Source organism: Herpailurus yagouaroundi, unplaced genomic scaffold, assembly GCF_014898765.1.
Source record: "Herpailurus yagouaroundi ecotype Mexico unplaced genomic scaffold, PumYag 188, whole genome shotgun sequence".
Taxonomy (NCBI): Eukaryota; Metazoa; Chordata; class Mammalia; order Carnivora; family Felidae; genus Herpailurus; species Herpailurus yagouaroundi.
The window spans coordinates 32139114-32164392 of NW_024412419.1; the positions used below are offsets into that span (position 1 = coordinate 32139114).

At 37.9% G+C, this 25279-nt stretch overlaps 1 protein-coding gene across 1 annotated transcript in view; it reads left to right on the forward strand.

Annotated features, from left to right (window-relative positions):
* Positions 1-2205: 2205 nt before the first annotated feature.
* The window catches only part of ARHGEF33 (Rho guanine nucleotide exchange factor 33), a 75453-nt gene continuing 52379 nt past the window's right edge, over positions 2206-25279 (forward strand). Inside the window, exons 1-2 of the mRNA XM_040496881.1 lie at positions 2206-2332; positions 7781-7850. The gene's annotated coding sequence lies outside the window, so the exon portion shown is untranslated. The remainder of the gene's footprint in view (positions 2333-7780; positions 7851-25279) is intronic.

Here is a 25279-nt window from a genome sequence, read left to right on the forward strand (position 1 = left end):
TAAATGTATGTAAATAAAAACACAAGAGTATGTAAAGAACTCATACGTAAATGTATGTAAATAAAAACACAAACCCAATTAAAAAATGGTTGAATAGACCGGTCTTCAAAGAAGATATGCAAATATCTAATAAGCAAATGAAAAGATGCTCAACATCATTACTCTCTTGGAAAATGTGAATTAAACCTACAATAAGACAGGACTTTACAATCAGTAGGCTATATTAAAAAAGACACAACAAAGGTTGGCAATGATAGGGAGAAATTGGAAACTGCCAACAGTTCTGGCAGGAATGTAAAATGGTACGGTTGCTATGGAAAACAGTTTCTCAAAAAGTTAGACATGTAGTTCTCATATGATCCAGCAATTCCTACCTTGGGGACATTCCCCCAAAGAATTGGCCTGTATGGGAATGTTCATAGCAGCATTGCTCGTAACAGCTCAATATTGGAAACAACCTAACTGTCCATCAACTGATGAATGGATAAACGAAGTGTGGGATATCCATAGAAAGGAATGTTCAGTCATAAAAAGGAATGAAGTACTGACCATGCTACAAGACAGATGAACCTTGAAAACATTATACTAAGTGAAAGAAGCCAGTTGCAAAAGGCCACAGATTAGCCTTTATGTGAAATGTCCAGAATAGGCAAATCCAGAGAGATAGGAAGTAGATTAGTGGTTGCTGTGGGAGGGAGGAATTGGAACGCATGGGTTTCTTTGTGGGGTGATGGAAATTTCTGGAAATAGTGGTGATGATCACACAACCTTGGGAATACTAAAAAACACTTGATTGTTCACATTAAAAGGGCAAATTTTATGTGTGGTATGTGAATTATATTTCAATTTCGTCAAAAGTAGAACTATGTGTCCTCACATATTCTATGCCAAGGAAGCTTCTTTACCTTGTAGATAATATAATTTAAAAATTATCAGAGCAGTATATGAAAACTACATGTTAAAACTACAATAAACTACAATAAAACTACAATAAAGACCTGAGGGTTTGCTGAAACTATTTTCCAAAACTGACAAATGGTGTAAACAATAGCTTCCATATCATATTTCTTCATTCAAAACCTTATTGAAATTTGTACTTCTCAATATATCATTGCTAAATTAAAAAAAATTTCTGTTGTACTACTATAAATCTGGGTTAAAATGTTTTTTAAAATATATAAATAAAGGGGTGCTTGGGTGGCTCAGTCAGTTAAGCGTCCAACTCTTGATCTTGGCTCAGGACATGATCTCACAGTTGTGAGAACGAGCCCCATGTCAGGTTCCATGCTGAGTGCTGAGTGTGGAGCCTGCTTAAGTTTCTCTCTCTCTCTCTCTCTCTCTCTCTCTCTCTCTCTCTCTCTCTGTCTTAGCCCCTCCCCTGCTTGTGCACTCAATCTCTCTCTCTCTCAAAAAATATATATAAATAAAAGTGGTATTTGTGTTAGTTTTTCATAATCATAGATCATGTATTTAATTTCAAAATACCCTATTTTTAACTGTTCAAAGATACATTTTTAAAATTAGACACTTTTGGGAGTGCCTGGGTGGCTCGTGTCTGTTAAGTGTCCAACTTGGGCTCAGGTCATGATTTCACAGTTCATGAGTTCAAGCCCCACGTTGGGCTCTGTGCTGACAGCTCAGAGCCTGGGACCTGCTTCAGATTCTGTGTCTCCCTCTCTCTACCCCTTGCCTGCTCATACTCTGTCTCTGTCTCTCTCAAAAATAAACATTAAAAAAATTAAAACTAGACACTTTTGGATTTGTTGCTTAGCATCAATTGGTATATTTTAGAATTAAATAGTATTGTATTGTAATTCATACAAATTAAGATAAAGTGAGAGGCTGTTTTCAGGGAACAGGACATATAATGTTATTTCAAAACTTCTGGAAAATATAGGAAAATATCTGTTTTACTGCAAACTAAAATTTTCATAATATTTTTCTTTAAAAGTATTTAAGGCAACAAGATATATACTTTGGTCTTAAAATCTTTAACTTTTTGATATAACTTTTTAATGCTGAAGTTTCCAGTTTTCTAAGATAACAAAGTCATTCCTTTTAAACAATTATCTTTCTTTTACTCCTTGAAACTAAATGCAGTTCAGTTGATTAGTTGATGCTAGAATTTGACCTGGAGCTTATATAATTAGAAGAGACACTAGTTTTCCTCATTTAAAAGCCTAGTTAGCATATGACAGTCTCGTTTCCGGGGAAGTCAAACCTCTCCTTTTTTTTTTTTTTTTTTTTTTTTTTTTTATATAACCTTTAAATTAATTTAGAATCCAGATAAGCCTTGATCTGAGGATGATATAACCACAGCAAGCAACATGGGGTAAGTGTGTGCTATTATGTGCTTTGAAAGGCATTGAGAGGGGAAATATTTTCATAAAAGAAGAAATCCCATAAATCCTTACTAATTTAGATTCAAACCATGCCAACATTTATTTAAGCTAGCTATTTAAAGAAATAACTATTTAAAAGTTCTAACAATTTGTAAAATATTCATATATTTTCTTGCTTAATGTTTAAATTATATCATTATCTGCCTTTGCAAGTTATCAACTAATGAAACATTTGGGGACTAAAGAGTTGCACGTTTACATATTAATCTGAAGCGGAATTAAATTTTGATAACAATCTTAAAGAAAAAAATGACAGGATTCTTGATTTACAAGGCAGATAAATCCAACATGTATATGCCTCTTTGGGACTAAGAATAACGAATAAAAAAGATTAGAAATGCCTTTTGTAACACATAAAAGAGACCAAAGATTCTATCAGAGTTCACTTCTCTATGTACAGAATAATGTGTGCTGATTAATTACACAGGGACATTAGAAACTTAATTCTAACTCTTTGTGGGGTTTTGGGAGCATGATGAGAAGAACTGGGTTTCACTTGAAAGCTTTCTATTCTTTACTTAAATGAGAATAGCATTCCATTATAATTAGTAGTGGAATTATATGTGTTTTTATATGCTAAAACTAGTATTCTGAAAATATAGAAATACATCTTTTTATTACCCTTTCGTCTTTTTAAATAGCTCCTTTCAATACAAAATTACATTGCTGCAAATGGTATAGCTATTTCATTGAAGGTACTTCTGAAGGATTTAACAGAAATGATCAGAAATTTATACTAGAGAAATCTTTTGACACGTTTATTCTAAACAGTTTCTATGAATTTAATTAATATCTACATTTTTGTTAATACCATGGACTCTGAAAATGCAATCTAAACCAGCCTGAAACTTCAGAGGCTTTTGAAAGGAAAATGATTATACTATTGTTAACTTTTAATACAAGTATCACATAAAAGTTAACAGGTAAATACTTTGTACAAATTTCACATACGTTTGGTTGATTTGATTTGGGACAGAACTGATGAGACTCCTTGTTTCTCTTTATTCCTCTTCCTTCCTTCTCTCTTCTCTGTATACAAGAGTGAATATCAATATAGCAGTAAACTAGTAAACTCCAAGCAATGGGCACACAAAAAAGTCTTCCTTTCTTCCTTCCTCTCTAAAAAAAAAATTGTAAAATCACACAAAATTTTGCAAACAGTATTAGGAGATTTACAGATGGTCTGAATTTTAATCTATGGACCCCAGGTTAAGAATCTTTGATTCTGAATTTAAGGACTGGAGCATGAGTTTCCCAATACTTTTCTCAGTTTCTGGATTTTTATAAAATATAAGAATCAATAATTCCTGCTAATCTTTTCTCAGGGACAATGTTGAAGGTACTGATTCTCCAACTGACCACCTCCTCACACACACACACACACACACACACACACACACACACACACACACACTTTACATGGGAATACAGTTTGTCCAATATCCATAGTTTGATAGTCACATTACTGCTGCTTGTCCCTAATGACTTGATTAATTGATTAATCATTTGTGCTTTCAAGAGTGCCAGAAATCACCTTGGGAACCATGGAAGAAAAAAATCCTCATTATTTTATCTGTAAGGTGCTTTCTTCTCAGTGCCCCAAATAAAATGAACTAAACCATGAATTGCTCAATATTACATAGGACACTCTTCTGATTATTTTGTTATCTGCTCCTCCCCTTATTGAGAAAGGAGAGGTAGTAAATATTAACACCCTTTTAAGTCTTCCTAAAATAATCAGAAAAATAAAAAGAGAAATTGGCAGCCGAGTAGATGCTCAAATTTGTTCATCTGAGGACATCTCTAGAATTTATCCCCTGGGAATGAGGAAGTAGTGCTTTAGGATTTCGTGGGGTGGAGGTTAGTTATCTCAAAGCTATTTGAGAATACAATGCGCTTATATGGGTCTGTGCCAGCTCTTTCCATGTTTCCTCAGGCTATGCTGGCATGGTTTTAAGCGAGCAAGGAAGAGGCAAATGTTAGCAAATTCTTATGTTCTCTAGAAAGCTTCCTCTTTCTCTTAAATTTTCACTGGATTCCTAATGGAATGTGTGGGTGGACGGGGTGGGTAGAGATGGCACGTAAGGGTGGTAAAGGGATAATTGGGGAGAAGTGGAAAAGCTTTACTGTGTAAGGTAGGCTGACACCTGCTATTCACCATAATACCTGGGCAGAGGATGAACAATGGGAAGGAAGGGATGATTGTATTTCTTTGCTAAGATACTTTTCAATACTCTTTCCCTATCTACCAGTTATTCATGCACTCCCCCATTGACATCTAAGGATAATAGAAGTTAAGGTTCTGATAAAATTGTAGAACCAGAAAGTTCATTATTACAGCATATTCAGCCTCCTTTTAGTTTAATTCAAATAAGTGTAATTTTAAAAATTTCTTAATGGGTATATTCTTCACATCTGACTCTGAGAATTACAATCCAAATCTTTTTCCTAGGCAACGTACACATTTAGCTCATGCAGTAATCTCTGAAATGTTGCTTCTGTGTCTTCCTGTCCTTTCTAATGGTTGCTTCTCTAATTCAGAGCATCTTTACCTCCTACTCTCTACTCACCGGCCTCTTTGCAGCTGGTATTTCCTCTGTCATGCCTTTTTTAGGAGGCATCTTCTTACTGAAGTCACATGATGGGCCTACTCTCTTGTTTAAAATCTTTCAGTGACTCCTCATTCTCTCTACCGAAGAGCAGGCTCCCAAAAAGATATTCATGGCCCTGTATCTGTCCTCAGTCTACCAGTCTAGTGTTTCCTCCTCCTCTACCCTTCACACTCCTTAGAATCTCCAGATGCACCTCTGCCTTGTGCCTTTCTACCTCTGTTCCTTTGCTGCTCCTCTTTTAACCATTTCTACATATTGTTCAAACCGCAGTTCAAATCCTATCTTCTTCATGAAATTTTCCATAATCCCCACAACTGGAACTCATCCTTTTTCCTGTGAAAGTTTTAGGCACCTTATATTTTTCTTCTTGCATTTCTTACTGCCCATCACATGCTGTAGTTACTCATGTGTCTCCTTGAAGGAGGAGTAATGTCACCTTTCTATTTCTCCTACTGCCTGGCACAGGGCTTTTTACATGATATGTCCTTAATAAATGCTTGCTCAATTGAAATGAACTATTTTCCCTTTAATCCACAAAAAGCTAAAAACGTAATTTTAGCCAAACTTCCTTCTTTCTTACCCAATAGAATGGCCCCATTTTTCAAGTTCCTATCTGAAGAGCTCAAATGAGTGTATAAAATTCAAAATGTGGGTGTTGCAAGGGAGGAAGGTAAAAACAAGGACTGGAGTGACACTTTAGAGGCTTCTGAAGAGTGGAGAATTCATTGTTAAGTAAGAAGGGACGCACAGGCTCAAAGGAGAGAAAACTTTCAAGAATTAAAAAAGCTTCTTGGTTTAAGACTATTTCCTAGAAGGCCAGCATCTCAATAAGTTTGGGTTCATCTGTATATGATGGAAAAGCAAAAGAATAGTGGCTTAAACAAGCTAGAAGTTTATCTTTTACGTTAAAAAAAAAAAAAAGCTCAGGGGTGCCCGGCTGGCTCAGTCAGGAGTCAAGAGTCAGTGACTCTTTCCTGCTTTGTCAAAGATTAGTTGGCCATACGTTTGTGGGTCTAGTTCTGGGGTTTCTATTCTATTCCATTGGTCTATGTGTCTGTTTTTGTGCCATACCATGCTGTCTTGATGATGACAGCTAAGAGTCAGTGACTCTTGATGACAGGGTTGTGAGTTCAAGCTGTACATCGGGCATGCAGCCTACTTAAAAAACAAAACAAAACAAAAAACAAACCCAGAGGTAGGCAATCCAAAGCTGTTAGAGCAGGTCCTTGTGGGAAGGATCCTGGTTCCTTTGATCCTGTTCTTCTGCTGTCTGTAGTGCCTCCCTCTTGGTCCAGAGGGTTGCTCAGACTTCCCTGGCTCATTTGCATTTGGACAGCAGGAAGGAAAAGTAGGAAGAAAAAGATGTGTTCTCTCTTTTGAGGAGACTTCTCAGAGATCACTGTCATTATTTCTACTACTTCAGGGGTAGAATCTATTCTTGTGGTTATACCTAGCAGTGAAGGAGAAGGGGGAATGTAGTTTTTTAACTGGGTTACTAAAGAAAAAGGAACACTGGGTGGCAATGAGCAGCATCTGACAGAGCAAATATCAGGCCTTACATTGTCCCTTATATTCCTTCAGGACAAAGAACAGCATTATGCCCAAAAAGGAACATTTTTGAAAATTTTTGTAATGTTTATTTATTTTTGAGAAAGAGAGACAGAGAGAGAGAGGAGGGGCAGAGAGAGAGGTAGACACAGAATCCGAAGCAGGATCCAGGCTCTGAGCTGTCAGCACAGAGCTCGATTGCGGGGCTCCAACCCACGAACCGCGAGATCATGACCTGAGCTGAAGTTGGACACTTAATCAACTGAGCCACCCAGCCTACCCCAAAAAGGATCATTTTAAGAAAATTTTCTGTAAAGTTAAAAGGAAAACAAAAGAGCAGACCAAGCTCGAAATAAACATAGAGTCTCTTTGGATATAGGAGCGAACCTTGACAAAATGATGACGGTGACAAAAAAAAAAAAAAAAAAAAACAGACAAAGGTGGCCAAGTAAGCCTCTGGTCCCCCAAGGGCCCACATTCCAGCCTCTGGCCCCCAACCTTCATCTCCTTTCATCCTCACATCTGCATTGTTATTGTTATTATGCCAATTATACAGATCAAGAAACCAACGCCCAGAAAGATTCTGTCACTTGGCCAAACTTCCCAAGGAGTTTCAGATAATGAAAAATAAATAGAACATATAGCTGGGTTGAAACCTGCTGTATTACTCAAAAAAAAAAAAAAAAACACCCATATACTCATAGGGTATTTTCCAAATGGGTTTCCACTTAATTTTAACCGTGGATCACCTCAATTAGCCCCAGCAGAAAAACCTATTACAAACCTATTCCACTTGTCACTTGAAGTAGGTGATTTCATTTAATGTGGGATGCTTAGGAAAATCTCTACATTTGTGGCTTTCATTATTTTAGGGTCAGATGAACTGCTCTGAATGTTGGAGTACTTCAGCTGATTTGAAATACATACAAATTTATTTTTATTAGTCAATAATAGTTGAGCTCATTTGTATTTGTCAATAATAGTTGCGTTAATAATAATAGTTGAGTGTCTCCTCAACACCAAGTGACTTAAAAATGGAAAGACTCAAAGAAACAAGAACTTTTACTTTCTACTTGATATGTTATTAAATGATTAGAATTTTTTAACAGCAATCTATTGAATATAAAATAAAAACCTTTAGTTATAAAATTATTAAAACAAAGGGTGGTATAAATTACAAGGTACCTATCATTATCAATGGCATTTTATTTCTTGTAGAACCTCTAGAAAAATCAGAAAGACTTCACAAAACATGGTGTGATGTCTACTGGTGGAGACAGGCCACGAGGTGAGTGAATATTTCAAAGAACCTGTTTCTAGTAACCACACAGATGAACGGAGAGCTTAGCTTAAACCAGTGTCCTTGTACTTTATTTATAAATGTAAATGTAAACATTTATAAATTTCTTAAGAATCTTGTAACTTCTCTTTGTTTAAAAACAAGCAAATATATCATGGGATTCCTTATTAGTTAGCAATCAGAGCTAACAGCCGCCTTATAAACCAGCCATGTTACATCAGACTTTTGCCAAATGTATGAATGCTTACAGTATTGAGACAATAGTGAACGATATTTTCATTGAGTTCTATTGTGGATGTCTTTGGGCAGGGCAAAAAAAAAAAAAAAATCAAAACACCTAAAGGACAACAAAATTTGCATTAAACTAATATTTACTGAGTCCCTACTTCATACTAGGCTTTGTAATGTGATAACTATGTGGGATAGGTAAGTATTAACCTCATGTTACAATTGAGGATGTGTAGGCTTATAAAGGGTAAGTAACATTCCCAGCGGCACAACACTAAATAAGTAGCAGATGTGCAATTTGAAGTTAGATGTCTCATGAACTTAAGGAGAAAGTCCTATGGTTTAAAACATTATTTTTAAGTTTCAAAACTAAAAAGCACACATTATAAAACAAACTTGATCAAGACAGAAGAACATAAGTATGAAAGCCCATCTCACCCCTAGCCCGTTCCCCTTTCCAAGCATAACCACTGCTACTAATTTGGCATAAATGTTTCTATATTTTTCCTTTTGACTAATGTACTTTTTACTGTATCACACTTCCTGTCTGCTTAAAAACATCGATGAATGGAGGAGGTTGAATTTACTATATATCTACAAATATAAACGTCTACCTCTAAATAGTAACTGAAATGTTGAGGTGCCTGGGTGGCTCAGTTGGTTATACAACCGACTCTTGATTTCAGCTCAGGTCATGATCTCGTGGTTTGTGAGTTGAAGCCCCACATAGGGCTGTGCACTGATGGCACGGAGCCTACTTGGGATTCTCTCTCTCCGTCCCTCTGCCCCTCCCCTGCTCCCCCCCCCAAATAAATAAATAAACATAAAAAAAATAACGGCAATGTTCATTCATCTAACGTTAGCCATCTAATTGTAGAGATTCAAAGAAGTATAGAACTGACTTTCTGATTCCTAGGGACTCTTAGTCTAGTGCAGTGTTCTTAGTTTGGTTGTGAGAGGGTAAATATGGACTTTGTTGAGAGTCTGATGTGAAGTCTGAATCTTCTCCCAGAAGAAAATGAACCCCCATAAAATTCTGCCTATAATTCAGGGGATTCATGGACACCCTGAGAGTATATGGGCCCTTGCCTTTTGTAGAAGTAAGATTTTTAAGTGAATACTTTCACATAAATACCATGTGAACATAGTATTTCTGTGGACAAAACCCTAAGGCAGCACAAAAAAAGCAAGGGCTTACCTTTAGCAAGGCATGTCAAGAAAGACAGGGAAGAGTGGTACTTGCACTGACTTTGACAGACACAAGGAGCTAACCCAGAGTAAGGGAAGGATGTCCACCGAGGAACAACTTTATAAAGCCCAGAGGCTAGAGAGGCTAGAAAAGACAGGGAACCACAAGACTGTCTCTGTGATAGGAGCCCTGACAGTGACTGACATAGAGGCCAGATGAAGGTAGAGGTCCACTGCATGAGGACGTCTGAACTTTAGGAGTCACTGAAGGATTCTGACTAAGATTTTCATAGGTAGGTAAGAAGCCTATAATTAATGTATGATTTAACAAATGAACATGGGAATAATAAGTTAGATGATAGAATAATAAGTTAGATGATAGAATAAGGTAGAAAAAAGAGAAAAGACCACTTGATTCAGACTTGTTGGAGGATCAGTGATGAAACCATATGCTATTAAAAAGATATGTTGCTAAAAATCAGATGGAATTCATTGCAAAGTCTTTGGTTTTGCAAAGGAGATTGGGAGAACGAAGCTCGGAGATGGTGTGTGTAAGATAAAACTCAAAATTTGGGCAGCAGTTTGCGCCCTCAATGCAGGGAGTCCCATGTAGAACCAGACTAGTGTCAGTCACTCAGGGTATATCACTCACTCCTGGTCTGCACACCCCCTGCCTTCTGCATGGACTCTAGTAACTCCTGGTGGACTGTTCACTTTCCTAGCAACTCTTCCACCCGCAAAGAGTAGCAAAGAGAGGAGGATAAAATCAGTTGGTTTCAGTATTTCTACACTGAGTATATGTATTTCTTTTATAATTATTTTTGTAATTTAGGTTTCAAAGTAATACAACTAGAGCAAGGCTTACAAATAATTCCATAGCTAGTTTATTTCTTTTTGACTCTACCTAACCTAATATACCCAGGTAAAAATCCATCTGTAGTCTCGCCTCCTACTGCTTGGCAGTGGCTTCATAACTGAGGAAAGACTATAATGTCTCAAGGATATTTACTTGATAAATATTTATTATTAATTAAAATTTTACTTATTAGATGCTGTAGGAGCTTTGAAGACTAAACTTACATATATATTGAATAGGCACTTTTGTGTGTATGATGGATCATATGTATATATGTTTTTTTTAATACAAAGAAGCATTTGGTCTTTGCCAAAGGGTAGTTGCTCCAAAAGATTTCCTGGTCCATATGTTTAGACAGTGAATTTATGTTAAAACAGAATTTATAATTTTAGGTAAAATAGCATTGACTTTTCCAGCTTGCCTTTTCTAGCTTATTAATTTAAAACAAAAATGTATCTCCTTGCTATTACTATGAATAAATAAAGTTCTGTACTGTTTTCTTTTTCCCTCAGCTTTAGTGAGGAATAACTGACAAATAAAATTGTAATGTATTTAACCAGCTGATTTGTTATATGTATATACAATGAAAGGATTTCCTCCATTGAGTTAAATAACACATCCATCACCTCACATATTTACCGTTTTTTTTGTTTTGCTTTGTTTTTTGTTTTTTTTTTGTGTTTTTTTTTTTTTGTGAGAACATTAAGTTCTACTCTCAGAAAATTTCAATTATAGGGGCACCTGGCTGACTTCGTAGGAAGAGCACCTGACTCTTGATCTCAGGGTTGTGGGTTCAAGTCCCATGTTGGTTATAGAGATTACTTAAATAAATAAACTTTAAAAATAAAAAGGAAAATTTCAACTATAAAATATAGTATTATTAATTATAGTCACTATGTTATACATTAGACCCTCAGACTTTATTCATCTTATAGCTGAGAGTTTGTACCCTTTTACCAATCTCTCCCTATTGTTGTTTGCTTTAGGGAAAAATAATCATTAACCATCAACATCCTCTGGAATTGAATTAAATTCAACTCAAACTTGTGTTGAGCATTCATCACAAAACATTCTCAAACTTCACGTCAGAGGAATGTGAACAAATAATATAAATGTATTCACCTTTAAAAGCCAAGCTAATTTTTGCATGCCCCTCTATAAAATATCTCAGCATTTAAGAATGTATATTTTTAAGTTGCTTACTGTTAAGTAAAATTGCCAAATAAGGAGATGATCTATATTTATCCTGAGGCTTAAAGTCCAGCTCTCTAGTTTGGTAAGAATTCACTGTACCCACTGGGTACAATGGATATGAATAAGAAATGGTCCCTGCCCTAGTGGGGCTGACAGTATCCCACGGGAATCAGACAGAGAGACTGTAGCCTACAATGCCTAGCAGGGAGAGATACTAACAGTATAGCGTGAGAATGTAGTAGAAGAGGGGTTGACTAAAGATGACTTGGAAGATCAGGGCAGGCTTCATAGGGAAAGGTGCTTGAATTGAGCCTTGAAGGATGAGAAATACTTCTTCAGGCAAGGAAAGATACTTGAAGCATAAAGAACGGGATAAACAAAGGTACAGAGCCAAGTGTTTGATGAATGCATGAACTGTGACCATCTACACATCTATACCACATATACTAACTACTATAATGTTTCATTTTAAATACTATGAAATAGAGAAACAAATCAAGTAAGTTCAACTGGTTCAGTTGATAGCTGCTACAAGTAGCAACATTATATCAGCTAGTGTCTGGTTGGCACAGGGACACATGGGGAGCCCCACCCATGCAGCCTCTCCAAGGTTCCAGACCAGAATGCTGGAAAGGATATGACGAGATTGTGATTTGCAGAGCCAATGAGCTAGAGTTAGTGAGAAGGGGCTCCTAAGATATAAAATTAAGGATCAAGACACCTGAGGCAGGCTAAAAATCTGATACTCATTCAAACGGATTTACTATCAATTTTCAACATTTGAATAAAGGACAAGCTGATTCCTTCATGGAGGAAGAGCGAAAAATGAGGCCCCTGAAGGGCATTACTTGGCCTCCCATCCAGAATCAATAGCAGCTCAGCTGCAGCCTCACTCTACAGCTCTCAGCAAAACATTTTACTAGGAAACCGTACTCACCTTTCTTAGAAGGCTTTTTGGTGACCATTTGTTGCTACTTAAGACTGCATCTAGGGGGCGCTTGACTCACTCAGTCAGTAGAACATGTGACTCTTAAATTCAGGGTCGTGAGTTCAAGCCCCAGGTTGGCTGTGGAAACTACTTAAAAAAAAAAAAAAAGAATTATGGGACGACTGGGTGGCTCAGTTGGTTAAGGCGTGGGATTTCAGCTCAGGTCATGATCTCATGGTTTGTGGGTTCAAGCCCCCCTCTCCTTTGACTCCGGTCGGGCTCTGTGCTGACAGCTCAGAGCCTGGAGCCTGCTTCAAATTCTGTGTCTCCCTCTCTCTGCCCCTCCCCTGCTCAAGCTCTATCTCTCTCGCTCTCTCAAAAATAAATAAAGATTAAAAAAATAAAAAAGATTAAAAAAAAAAAAGACTGCACATAGGACAGCCCATCACCCCCATCCCCAAACACACCCGCGTGCCCGTACCCACACACCCTCATAATGTTGATCAAGCATTCCTTTCAATCACACAGGATACTTTCCTTGAGAGAAGTCCTGACAAACATAGTTTTCTCCCTCTCCCATTTCCAGAGCTCTGTTACTGCCTCTGATAGACTGGTGCATGCCGGTCCTTTATCCGGCTGTAACTGGTGTTCAGGCCCTGCTGGTTGCTGGGGGCTCCCCCATGCCACAGCTGGACGGAGGCTGCCTGCAGAGGCAAGCTCCAGATTCTGGCTCCTGTGGTGGTAACCAGGGCCTCTGAATGACTCATTTTATTATTTCTGTCCAAACAAGAGCTTAGGATTTAGTCAAGTCACTTAACCGCTTGACCTCATTTTCTTCATTCCTGAAGCAACAGGGTTTGGCTGGCTGATGTCAACGTAATCCTTCAGTTCTGATTTTCTTTACCACTATATGCTGCATCTTTAGTTTGTGCTGCAAGTAATTCTGGTTTGGTTTGGCTTGGTGTCTCCAAACTATGATATTGGTTCATTCATTTATTTAACACCTATTTACTTGAACCTATTCTATGCTGGATCTTGTGTCAGACTTCAGAGAATGCAGAGTGAATAAAACTGCCCATGCCCTAATGAACTGGAGGTGGTGGGTCAAGATGGTCAATGAACGATAAATAGATAGCGCTGTCATTTGCTGGGAAATGCATCGAGAAAAATGAGGCAATGGAAGAGAGATGGGCAGTGGAGGCTGGGTCCTGCTCTTAACATGTGGTCAGGGAAGGCCTTTCTAATAAGGTGACCCAAAGCCTTGGAGCCTTTTTATCCTTGCTATATGATTATGGGATATTGTAAATTTGAGAAGACCTTGAAGTTGCCAAGAGATAGGAATGAAATAGGCCCTGGTGGAGGTGTGTAAGAGTTTGGGTTTCAATCTAGCTTTCCCTTCTCACATCTTTCGTGTCCTAAGATTTTCACCAATGAGCTTCTCTTGCTTCTGTGAGTCTAAACGTTCTATTTCAGCATTTGAATGATTTTTCAAATGTACTGCATCTACCTATTTATCTCATTTTTTCCCCCATGGGAATTACGGCTGTTAACAATAAAGTCAAAAAGCTTTGATAATTGAATTTACAGGAATTTACCAAGCAGGGATTTGTTTTGCATGTGAATTTTGCATCCAGATCTTCAGTAGTTTTCTCTTCAGCTCCACAAACCACAGCCTAGACAAAGGACCCCACCTAAAGAATGTGTGGGAAGGAGGTAAAGAATCAAGGACTAGATTGGAAATACTGCTTTCAAAGGGTGGGCCTCCCCCCGGCCCTGCCCCAGATTCATCTTGAATCTGCTGGCTCCTTTACTGCCTATAAGGCGATTTGCTTTAGAGGAGGCTGGAAGTGTGGGTCCTCAAGCAGATGAATAGCAGACACTGCAGGCTGAAGGCAGGTCCTGTGGATGTTTAAAGAAAAGAAGTAGGCAAACCCCAGGTAGTGATGTTGCTAAGGTGCATTCCAAAGTGGGTTAAGGATGAAAAGGATTCACTTTACCTCTAAATCCAAAACATTCTAGTCTAGTGTGTGTGTGTGTGTGTGTGTGTATGTTATATATATAATAATAATATATAAGATTATACATAATATAGAATATATAATTATATATTCTATATATAGAGATAATACATATAGAATATATAAATATATAACATATAAATATATAATATATACAATAATATATATATAATCTAATTCTAATCTTATTTTAATTAAATATATATCTGACAAGGGCTAAGCCACTACAGATCATCTACTTTTGACCCTGTAACTCTGAAAATGCCCTCTAGGGCTGAGATAGAGCCTTAAATCCCTCTGTTCCACTATCCCAGCCTGGATTTCCTGTGGCCAAGTTCTTCCTCCCTTAGTCTCTACATCTGTGACTACTGATTATCAGATTTTTAGGTAAGAGAGCACTTAGCCAATTAATTACTAATAGTTGATTACACCTAATTAACACATTAGATTACGTGCTAAATAATTATCATTGACAGTGTTTGGCAGTTTTGTCATCTTATTGAACAAGCTTTTATTGAGATTCTACTCTATGTAAGAACACAGAATGGGCACCAAGGATCCCAAGAGGTGGAAGAAATAATCTCTTTTCTCAAGAAGTTTATAATCTATTTAGACAATGAGATTATTTATGTAAGATAAATAACAGTAGAAAGTCATGGCTTTGGTTCCAATTGAGTTCAGAGGATCCCAAGAAAGGAGGGCTAATTTACTATTGGATTGAAGGAGGAAGTTCCAGAGGTCATGGGCCTGAGTTAGACCTCAGGGAATGAGGAAGGATTTGACAGTTGGGGTAGGGTGAGGAGGGCAGACAAGGCAGAAGGAATGGGAGAGACAAGGCAGGAATGTAGGTGATGAATTAACTCAGAAGGCTGGAATTATCCCCTACAGGTTGGAAACAAGGTTGGAGAGGAAGGTCAGGGACATTGTGGAGGACCCTGAAAAAATAATTTATGTATTACATTTTATAACTCAAGTTTTTGAGAAGGAGTAAGAAATGACCAAAGGAAAATAATCTAGTAGTGGCCTAGAGTGTTGAATAAACTAATTGGGAAGCTCCTACAGAGGTTTAGGCACAGAGGAGTCAGGGTTGAAACAAAGAGGTAACATGAAAAGCAAAGGAGGAAATTTAAGAAATCTGACAAAGAAAGACTCAGAAGGATTTTACTTCCTTTAGACTGGACGGGGAGAGGAAGTTCATTCGGAGGTCTTGAGCTTGGGTCAATGGTAGTGCTAATGACAGAGCTAGAGGAATCTGAAGGAGGAGGCTGGATAGGTTAAGATGACCAGTGTGATAAAAACAGCTTGAGGGGTGCCTGGGTGGTTCAGTCGGTTGAGCATCCAACTTCAGCTCAGGTCATGATCTCAGGGTCTGTGAATTCGAGCCCCGTGTCGGGCTCTGTGCTGACAGCTCAGAGCCTGGAGCCTGTTTCAGATTCTGTGTCTCCCTCTGTCTCTGACCCTCCCCCATTCATGCTCTGTCTCTCTCTGTCTCAAAAATAAATAAAAAACATTAAAAAAAAATTAAAAAAAAAAACAGGTTGAGTTTGAAGTGACCATGGAACAGCCAAGTGCAAATATTCATTGGAAAGAAATATAACAACCAGGGATATTCATTTAGCAGGGGAAAAAAAAAAGATCAGAAGAAAAGTCAGTTTTGTTTCTTTCCCTCAAAATAAAGACCTGAGTACTAGGGGCACCTGGCGGGCTCAGTTGGAAGAGCATGCTACTCTTGAACTTGGGGTCATGGATTTTAGCCCCACAATGGGTGCAGAGATTATAAATAAATAAATAAATAAATAAATAAATAAATAAATAAACAAACAAAAAACCCAAAACCAAACCAAACAAACAAAACGACCTGAGTACTAAAAAACAGCCCAAACTGCATACTGAAAGAATTAAGGATTGGGAAATTATAAACTACTTAACATAATTCCAGTTGGGGTTATAGTGGGTTTTTTGTTTTGTTTTCATTTTGGTTTTTTGGTGTTTCAGACTGAACAAAAAAACAATTATGGGAGGCTGTGGGGACTGAGGGGCTGGGGAAGGGAGGCCACCGGTTGCTATATCACCAGGTTGCTAAGTAATATTTGGAGATACCCTGCTAGATTTTATTTATTATTATTACTTTTTTAATTTTAATTTTTTGTTTTTTACCCTGCTGGATTTTAATCTCAGCATTTTAGAGCTCCAAAGACTTTGAGAGCCTCCTTGTACTAGATCTGAGAAAATGGAAGCCCAGACTCTCGTGGCTTCCTCTTGGCCCTGCCGAGTGAGCAGTCAGGGTCGGATCTCAGCCCAGTGTTCTTCCCATTTCTTGACCCTGCCAATCAGCAGGTCAAGATCTGGGGGGAACATTTTTACATCGATCCATGATGGGAAGCCTTGGTGAAAATGTTCAGATTGCATGATTGAAAAGCAAAATGGATGGTCTATGAAAGGCACTAAGTCCCCAGCATTGGAGGTGGAAAATGATGTGGCTCAGCATGTGTGTGTCCCTCTGTTAGACTGATTTGCCTTCAGGTAAGGGAATCATTTTCAAATGACATCAGGACAGGATGAAACGGGCATAATCTGTGCAGGGAATGATTTCCTTATAGTATGTTTAGGCAGCCCTGGAATAGATTTCAAGTGAGATTGTTCACTGTGTTTCTATATACAGTATATTTTTCAAGGTTCTGAAGGATAGGATTGCTATCTAACTCTCCGGGATGGGAGAAGTATGTAGTTGTTTGGAGACAGGAGGATGGAGAACTTCTATGTTTCATTTACTTACTCTTGTCCCAAGTTGTTCCCAAAAGGAAATCAAAACAGTGCAACAAGAGATTTAGGAATCAGTATATATAGCTTCTTAGCGAAACCAGTCCCAATGTGTTCTGGTCTCTTTATGGAGTATTTCTAGACCTCTCCACTTTGCGCCAAACTTTTCCAGATATTGGTAAGAAAGTACTCAGTGATTGGGTTCAGTATGCTTTAGCTCTAGGAAGGCCATGTATGAAACAGGCTGAAATGATTAAAGAAACAATCAAACTAATGATGAATTTACATTTTTTCATCGATGAACAAAAATATTGAATGTGTCTTACATCGAGGTTAATATGTTGTTGGACTCTACTCATAACAGGTTATAAGATGATCCTTGCCTTTGTGAGGATAGGTGACAGTTGAGGAGAATAGGTGACGTCAAGGCAGGCTTATGAAGGGTATAATTGCCCTTTGAAGGTTGAGTGGGATTTGGGTTGGCAGAGTGCAGAGGGTTTTAAGGCAGGGGAAAGGCAGGGACTGAGATCCTCAGGTATAAATGCATAGACCAGTTGTGCAGGGAGAATGTTGTCGTTTTTTAGTGGCTCAAGAACATCACTGACTCCTGTCAATGGTGCACAAGCTGGGGGCTATTCTTCTAACTGAAGTTATAGATTTGCAGGGTTTGTCTATGATTTCCAACTTCTGGAGCTCCCTGGGAGGTAATGAGAAATTACAGTCATTCTCAAGATTGGATTTGCTCTATTCTCCTTTCTAGCAGTTCTGAAAGTGCCAAAGGCAGATCCAAATTGGATATGTCACTTTATCTGAACTATGAAAAAACTTCTCCCAGGAGAGGCAGCGGTAACCTGGTTTCCCCTCTTACCTAAAAAGGCTTTGGTGACTGATGATCTATTTCACAAGGTACTACTAACTCAGTCACGTGATCCAGCTCTTGTGAGGCCCGCTGCTGTCTCTGCCTCAGCAGGAGGAATGCTTCCTGAGGACTAGCTGAAGTTGGCCACGTTGATAGACCCCTCTGCTAATTAGGGTCATCCCTAGGACTGGAGGGAGCTCTCTCTGGGGCTCAGGCTCTTTCCTTCACAGCTCTCCCAGGAGCCTCTCTTGCCCTTCCCATTTTCCCAGGCAGGACCAACCTGGTGAGAATACAGCGACAGTCACTTCATCTTCCTTTGAAGTACGCATTTGCCTTGCATTGGGGCCACACTGTTCTCTCCATCTCTTGCAGAGTGTCTCAGAGAGGCTCTGAACTTCAACTCAGATGAATCCAGGGAGAGAGCCTGTTTGAAAGGTTGAAATTAAAGTGAGTCAAACTGGGATAAGAAAAGAGAGAGGGTGCATTTTCCTAACCAGACCCATACTATAAAGCATTCAGGTTCACGAAGTTGGGTTCTGGCACATTTATGTATGCCAGTCAATAAAATGAGTCAGAAGAGCCCCTGGAAGTAACAGGGTCAGAAACTCTTGGTACGTTTTGATGTCTTAAATGACATGATAAGTTAAATTTTAATTTTAATTTTAAAATAGTTATCTCTAACCACTGGGTTGTTGTGTGTGCGTGTTAGCATGCTGGTGTTCTTTGTTTTCTGATTGACATGTTGACACATGGCAGCTCAACCAAATAACTATCCAGACTGATATTAGGGTAAACAAACAACTTAATGCCCCATGGAGTGGAAGTGGAAGGATCTCTGTTATTCCATATTCTGATGTAAAGAACCTCTGTGTGCTCTTGATCTGTGGAATCACCCACTCTTTGCCCTCTTCTCACTGGCTTTGGGTGCTCTGAGGTTGCTGGCAATGGTGAGCTTCAGTTATAATTCGTTTTGGCGTGGGACCATTCATCAGGAGATCCTGCTCTATCCTGGTTCCAATGGTGGGCACAGGGGATACATCCTGCCACTAAAACTTTGCTTGATGGGTTTTCCCCCCTAACAAAAATTACCTCCAGGCTAAACCCTTGTTCTATGTAAAAGTAATTCTTTTTTGCTTATGTGAAGCATGTGTGGGAAAAAGCATGCTTCTCTTGTGGTACTGGATGAGAATTCAGTTCATTTCCATGAATATTTGTTGATGATGTGCCCAAAATGGCACAAGGAGCTGGGGATACAAAGATGAATAAGACCACCACTCTGCTCCCAGGTTGCTCACAGTCTGGTGAGGAGACTAGCGCTCACTCAGTTAACCAAGGATGTGATGATGGCCTTATGACCTGGTCAGTGGCAGGGCTGACCTTTTTCTAGCAACACCTATATTTGGGAAAAAGTTAATTAAGAGGCTGACTTGAGGACCAAAGACCATTTTCAAAATAAGACTGCTTATTTTTTTTCTTGTTCAGCTAATTTTTTAAAATTTTATTTTATTTTTAAAAATTTATATCCAAATTAGTTAGCATATAGTGCAACAGTGATTTCAGGAGTAGATTCCTTAGTACCCCTTACCCATTTAGCCCCTCCCCCCTTCCACAATCCCTCCAGTAACCCTCTGTTTGTTCTCCATATTTAAGAGTCTCTTATGTTTGGTCCTCCCTCCCTGTTTTTATATTACTTTTGCTTCCCTTCCCTTGTGCTCATCTGTTCTGTGAATAAGACTGCTTATTTTGAGGGATGTCTGATGGTCCTATATTTTAATTCTTTAATTTATTGCCTTTGCCACCATAAGTTGCTATGTATTCAAGAATGATTTGATGATTGTATATATTTTTGGAAGCAGGTATAAAAATTACATTATCATTGAGGTATCCTCATTATAAACACTTGCATCTGTGCCCAGGTATTGTGAAATTTGCTTTATCTCCTTACCATTTTGCTTGTAAGGGTCACACTGTGCTCTCTTTCCTTTCTTGAATTATGTTGATTAATGAACTGTATTAATAGATTTGTAAGCATCCAGCCATTTTTACATTCTAGAACGAACTCATGGTATTGTAATTTTGCTTTCAGACATTTTATTCAGAATATTTGTATTTTATTTATTTAGGCTATCCTAGAGTAGCTTTGGTATCAGAATCTCATGAGATGGATTTCGTGATTTACATATATCCTATTCTCTGATACAGATTAAATAATACAGTCACTGTTATTACAGAAACTTCTTGTGATATTATCCTAGATTATTTCTTATTTGAAGCATAGACATTTGACACCCCTCTTTCAATTATCTTCTCTAAATAGGTGTTGTGGTTGACATTACAATTTTTAAATTATTTTATTTTATTTTAGAGAGAGAGCACACAAGCAGGGAAGTGGGACAGAGGGAGAGAGACAGAGAGAATGCTAAGCAAGCTCCATACTCAGAGTGGAGCCTAATGTGGGGCTTGATCCCACAATCCTGGGATCATGACCTGAGTTGGAATCAAGAGTCAGACGCTCAACTGACTGAGCCACCCAGGCGCCCCCAAAAACAGAATTTTTAAAATAATATTTCATAGCCTCTGAATTGGTGGTTATAGCCCTCTTCTTTGTCCTATTTTGTATTCTTTCTTTTTCTCTCAATCTCCCTCTGTCTCATCAGACTTGCCGGAACTTTTCTCCTTTTACCAATCCATTTAACCTGTTTGTTCAAACAGTTCGCAGAGCCCATATAGGAAGAAAGACATTTGTTTTAAAGTTTATTTAATTTTGAGAGAGAGAAAGAGCACGGGCAGGGGAGGGACAGAGAGAGAGAGAGAGAGAGAGAGAACCCCAAGCAGGCTCCACACCGTCGACGCAGAGCCTGATGAGGGGCTCAATCCCATAAACCTTGAGATCATTACCTGAAGCAAAATCAAGAGTCAGATACTTAACTGACTGAGCCACCCAGGCACCCCAAGAATACATCTTTAATGACAGTAAAAGTGGTTCCTTCTATTATAGTGTTTTGGAATCCTGTGTCATGAAGTGGCTTATTTAAAGATCTAGGCTAGGGGCGCCTGGGTGGCGCAGTCGGTTAAGCGTCCGACTTCAGCCAGGTCACGATCTCGCGGTCCGTGAGTTCGAGTCCCGCGTCAGGCTCTGGGCTGATGGCTCGGAGCCTGGACCTGTTTCCGATTCTGTGTCTCCCTCTCTCTCTGCCCCTCCCCCGTTCATGCTCTGTCTCTCTCTGTCCCAAAAATAAATAAACGTTGAAAAAAAAATTAAAAAAAAAATAATAAAGATCTAGGCTAATAGAATAGTGGTCTTACTTGGAGCTACTTCTTGTCTAACTTTGAGTAAATACTTAATTGTTCAGAGCTTCAGTTTCCTTTGGTCCTGGGTGGTAACAGTGCCCTGCACAGCACTGTTGCAATGATCAAGTGATACAATGTAGGAGAACCTGCAAACTGCGACATATGTACAAACAAGGTCATGAAATATGCCATTTCATAAAACCTATGTCACTTCTAAGCTATAGAAAAAAAACAAACAACTACTTCCATAATTTTTTTCAAGCATTCTTCTACATCACAAAGATTTTAGAGATTTTCTTCTCTGAAAACATTTGCAGAATTTGTCCTGATGAATTACTTTAGTTTCAGGGGAAAATATTTCCTCATCACCCTCCCCCCAACATAAAAAGTTCTCATTCTACTAAATTAGAAATGTGCACTAAAGACCCATTCAATAAAGGACACTGAAATGGAAATTAGCTCAAGTCTGCTTTCAATTAATTTCAATTCCCCAAAGTGCCAAACTTTCTTTTTCTGTCACAGCAGTAATTGGAAAGTAATAGACAGTCCTAAGTTTTTGTGGTCTTATGCGTGTATGTGTGTGTGCGGTATACATTCTAGGTCAGTCCGAGGGAGGGTCAGGAGATTTTTCTCAGTATTCTTTAGGCTTGTAGTAACTTTACTAATATTATAAACTTTATTAATTTCATAAAATCTGGCTATAACTTCTTAGATTAATTCCTATTTCTCTATTGCAATAATTTTAGAGCCTTTGTTTTTAAGCAGCAGAAACCAATTTTATTTTATTTTTAATTTTTTTATGTTCATTCATTCTTCAAAGGCAGAGCATGAGTGGGGGTGGGGCAGAGAGAGAGAGAGAGAGAGGAAGACACAGAATCCGAAGCAGGCTCCAGGCTCTGAGCTGTCAGCACAGAGCCCGACGTGGACCTCGAACCACAAACCGTGAGATTATGCATGACCTGAGCCGAAGTTGGACGCTCAGCTGACTGAGCCACCCAGGTGCCCCTAGCAGAAACCAATTTTAAAAGGAAATGCTTCCCCACAAGCTGCAGTTTGTTTTCAGGCAAGAACAAAGAGACTCTAGTTGAAGGGGATGGAGAGAGGGGCCCGGGACTCCACGAGCTTGGTGGCTTTGTTTCTGTTCCCAAGGCAGGTTTGAAAAAGCCCGAGGGCTTTGAAGAGTACAGACTGAAAACCATTGCTCTATATAATAATCAGGCAAGGTTTAGTAACTAACAGAATTTTCCTAAAAACATTTTTCAAGGGTCTGCCAAGGCCCACACAGGTGTTTTTAAAGGCTAGCACTGTAGAGATGGAAAGACAGGAGGAAGACTGGGGAGGAGTAGAAGCCATATGAACTTGGTGAGAGGGATGTGGCAGCATTTGATGGTTATTCAAAGGTAGGAAGTGATTCCAGGGCAATGAAGGAGAGAGCAGAGAACGGGCTCAGAGAGTGAGGGATTCCCACAGAAAATGAGGAAAAGACTATAAGTAAGATCTCAAAGGGAATCTCAGAATGTAGTAAGTCTTTTCCTAGAAAAAGTCATACTACTTTTCCATGTAATCTTGTTGTTATCCTCCCTTTTAAGATGTGCCTTTCGATATATGTTAGTCATTAATATGACCATAGTGTTGGAACTAGTAATTCTCTTCTGGAAACCTTGCCTAAGGAAAAACAATGTCTTAAATATGGAAGGAAAAAAACTATATTCCTTTTAATATTCATTTGTTATAGTGGAAACCAAAAAACTCTCCTAATGTTCAATAATTTTGGGGAACGAAAGAAAACAATAACACATTTCCTTAAACAACTATCTTTCAGTAACTAAATATAATGGTTGCTAACTATTTGGAGAAAGCTGCAAGTAATAAAAGTACCAGTTCTGAAATCACAGAGACCTAAGTCACAATCCTGGCTCCCTCTGCCATTTTTTAACTATGATCCTGGCTATAATATTACCTCCTTTTTCCAAGTCTCAATGTTCTCATCTATAAAATGAGGATAATAATACGTGTTCAACAGGACCAATATGAGGCTTCAATTAAATGTGACAGTATAAATAAATATGAAGCATAGTGATTGGCACATAGCAGGTGTTCAATAAATGTTATTTCTCTCTCCACCATTCTTTATATGGCACATGGAAAGATGCTTATGCTCTATCAACAGATTGGTTGACAAACGTAAGGAAATACATGGTTTCCTAGGAAAACATAAATTACAAAATTAAGCAGAAAAACTGAATAGATCAATTACCTTTGAGCAAGATCTGTCTACCTTTTTAAAAAAGGCACCAGGTCCAAGCGGTTTCATGGCTATACTCTATCATCTTTTAAACACCAGATAATTCCAACTTAAGTGAAAAATTTCTAAATTATAGGAAAAGATTGAAAACTCTCTAACTCATTTTAAGAAGCTAGCGTAACCTCAATGCCAAAAAAGAATAAAAGACAAAAAACAATAAACTTCCCACAGATCAAAATCATTTATGAATATAGATACAAAATGCCTAAATATTAACAAATAGAGTTCAGTGTACCAAAAGAGGTGTACTTACAGCCAAGCAAATATTATAGGAATGCAAGGATGATTCAACATCAGGGAATCAGCATAATGCATTAAAATAATAAAGGAGAAAAAAGCAATTCTATCAATAGCTCTTGAGAGTACTAATAAAATATAGTATCCATTCCTAATAAGAAATTTTAGTAAAATAGAACTAAAAGGAAATTACTTAAGTATGATAGAGATGATTTACCAAATAAGAAGCATCATTCTAAATGACTTTAAAGACATTTACATTAAAATCAGAAAATGGATAATGATGTCCACTATCACCATTATTAGTAAACATTATTCTGGAAGCTCTAACAAGTACAATAAGATAGGACAATGAAATAACCAGTATAAATATTTGAAAATAAGGATAAAAATCACCTAGAAAGGGAGCACCTGGCTGCTTCAGTTGGAAGAGCATTTGACTCTTGATCTTGGAGTCGTGGGTTTAAGTCCCACATTGGGTGTAGAGATTACTAAAAAAATAAATAAATAAATAAATAAATAAATAAATAAATAAACAAACAAACAAACTTTAAAAAAAATTTAGAAAGCTGAATAAATACTCATTTAAAAATCTTCCATAATTAATAAAGGAATTTACTAAGGTGGCTAAATGTAAAATAAATATGCAAAGAAATAGAGAATACAAAAACCAGCTAGAAGTAGAAGTGAAAAAATACCATTTAAAATAGCAATAAAAAATACTTAAGAATGAATTTCACAGGAACAGTACCGGATCTTTAAGAAAAAAACAATAAAATCTGATTGAAAGACCTAAAACAAGATCCAGTCAAATGGAAAGAATATACATGTTCAAGGATGACAAGATCTGATGTAAGAAAATATCAGTTCTCCCAAATTAATATATAAATCTAATGCATTTCCAATGAGAATTTAAATTTTTTTGTAATGGGTAAAATGACTTTGGAGTTCATTTATTCACATGGAAAAATAAATGTCAGGTAAAGCAAATTATAAAAAAAAAATAATAGTTGACTTGCCTTACCAAATATGTTTAAAACACAGAAGAACAGCCATAGTTTGTAGTTTGGGAACAGAAATAGATCAGAATAGGATAGAGGACGTATAAAAGATCTCTGCGTGACAAAAGTAATATTCAATTCCATGAAAGAAAAGGATGGCTTATGTAATGGCTGGTGCCAGTACAAGTGACCATCCATCTGGAAAATAAAGAAATTAACACTCCCTTGCACCATATATTATAATAACAAGTTCCAAATGAATGAAACACTTAAAAATAATGAAAGCCTGAGAAGAAAATTTAGGGAAACATACATATAAAATCTTGGGGCTGCATAGAGCTTTTTAAAAAATTTTTTTTAAATGTTTATTTATTTTGAAAGAGAGATAGAGAGCAAGCAGGGGAGAGGCAGAAAGAGGGAGATAGAATCCCAAGGAGGCTCTGCACTGTTAGTGCAGAGCCTGAAACATGGCTCAAACCCACAAACTGTGAGATCATTACCTGAGCTGAAATCAAGAGTCAGATGCTTAACTGACTAAGCCATCCAGGAGTC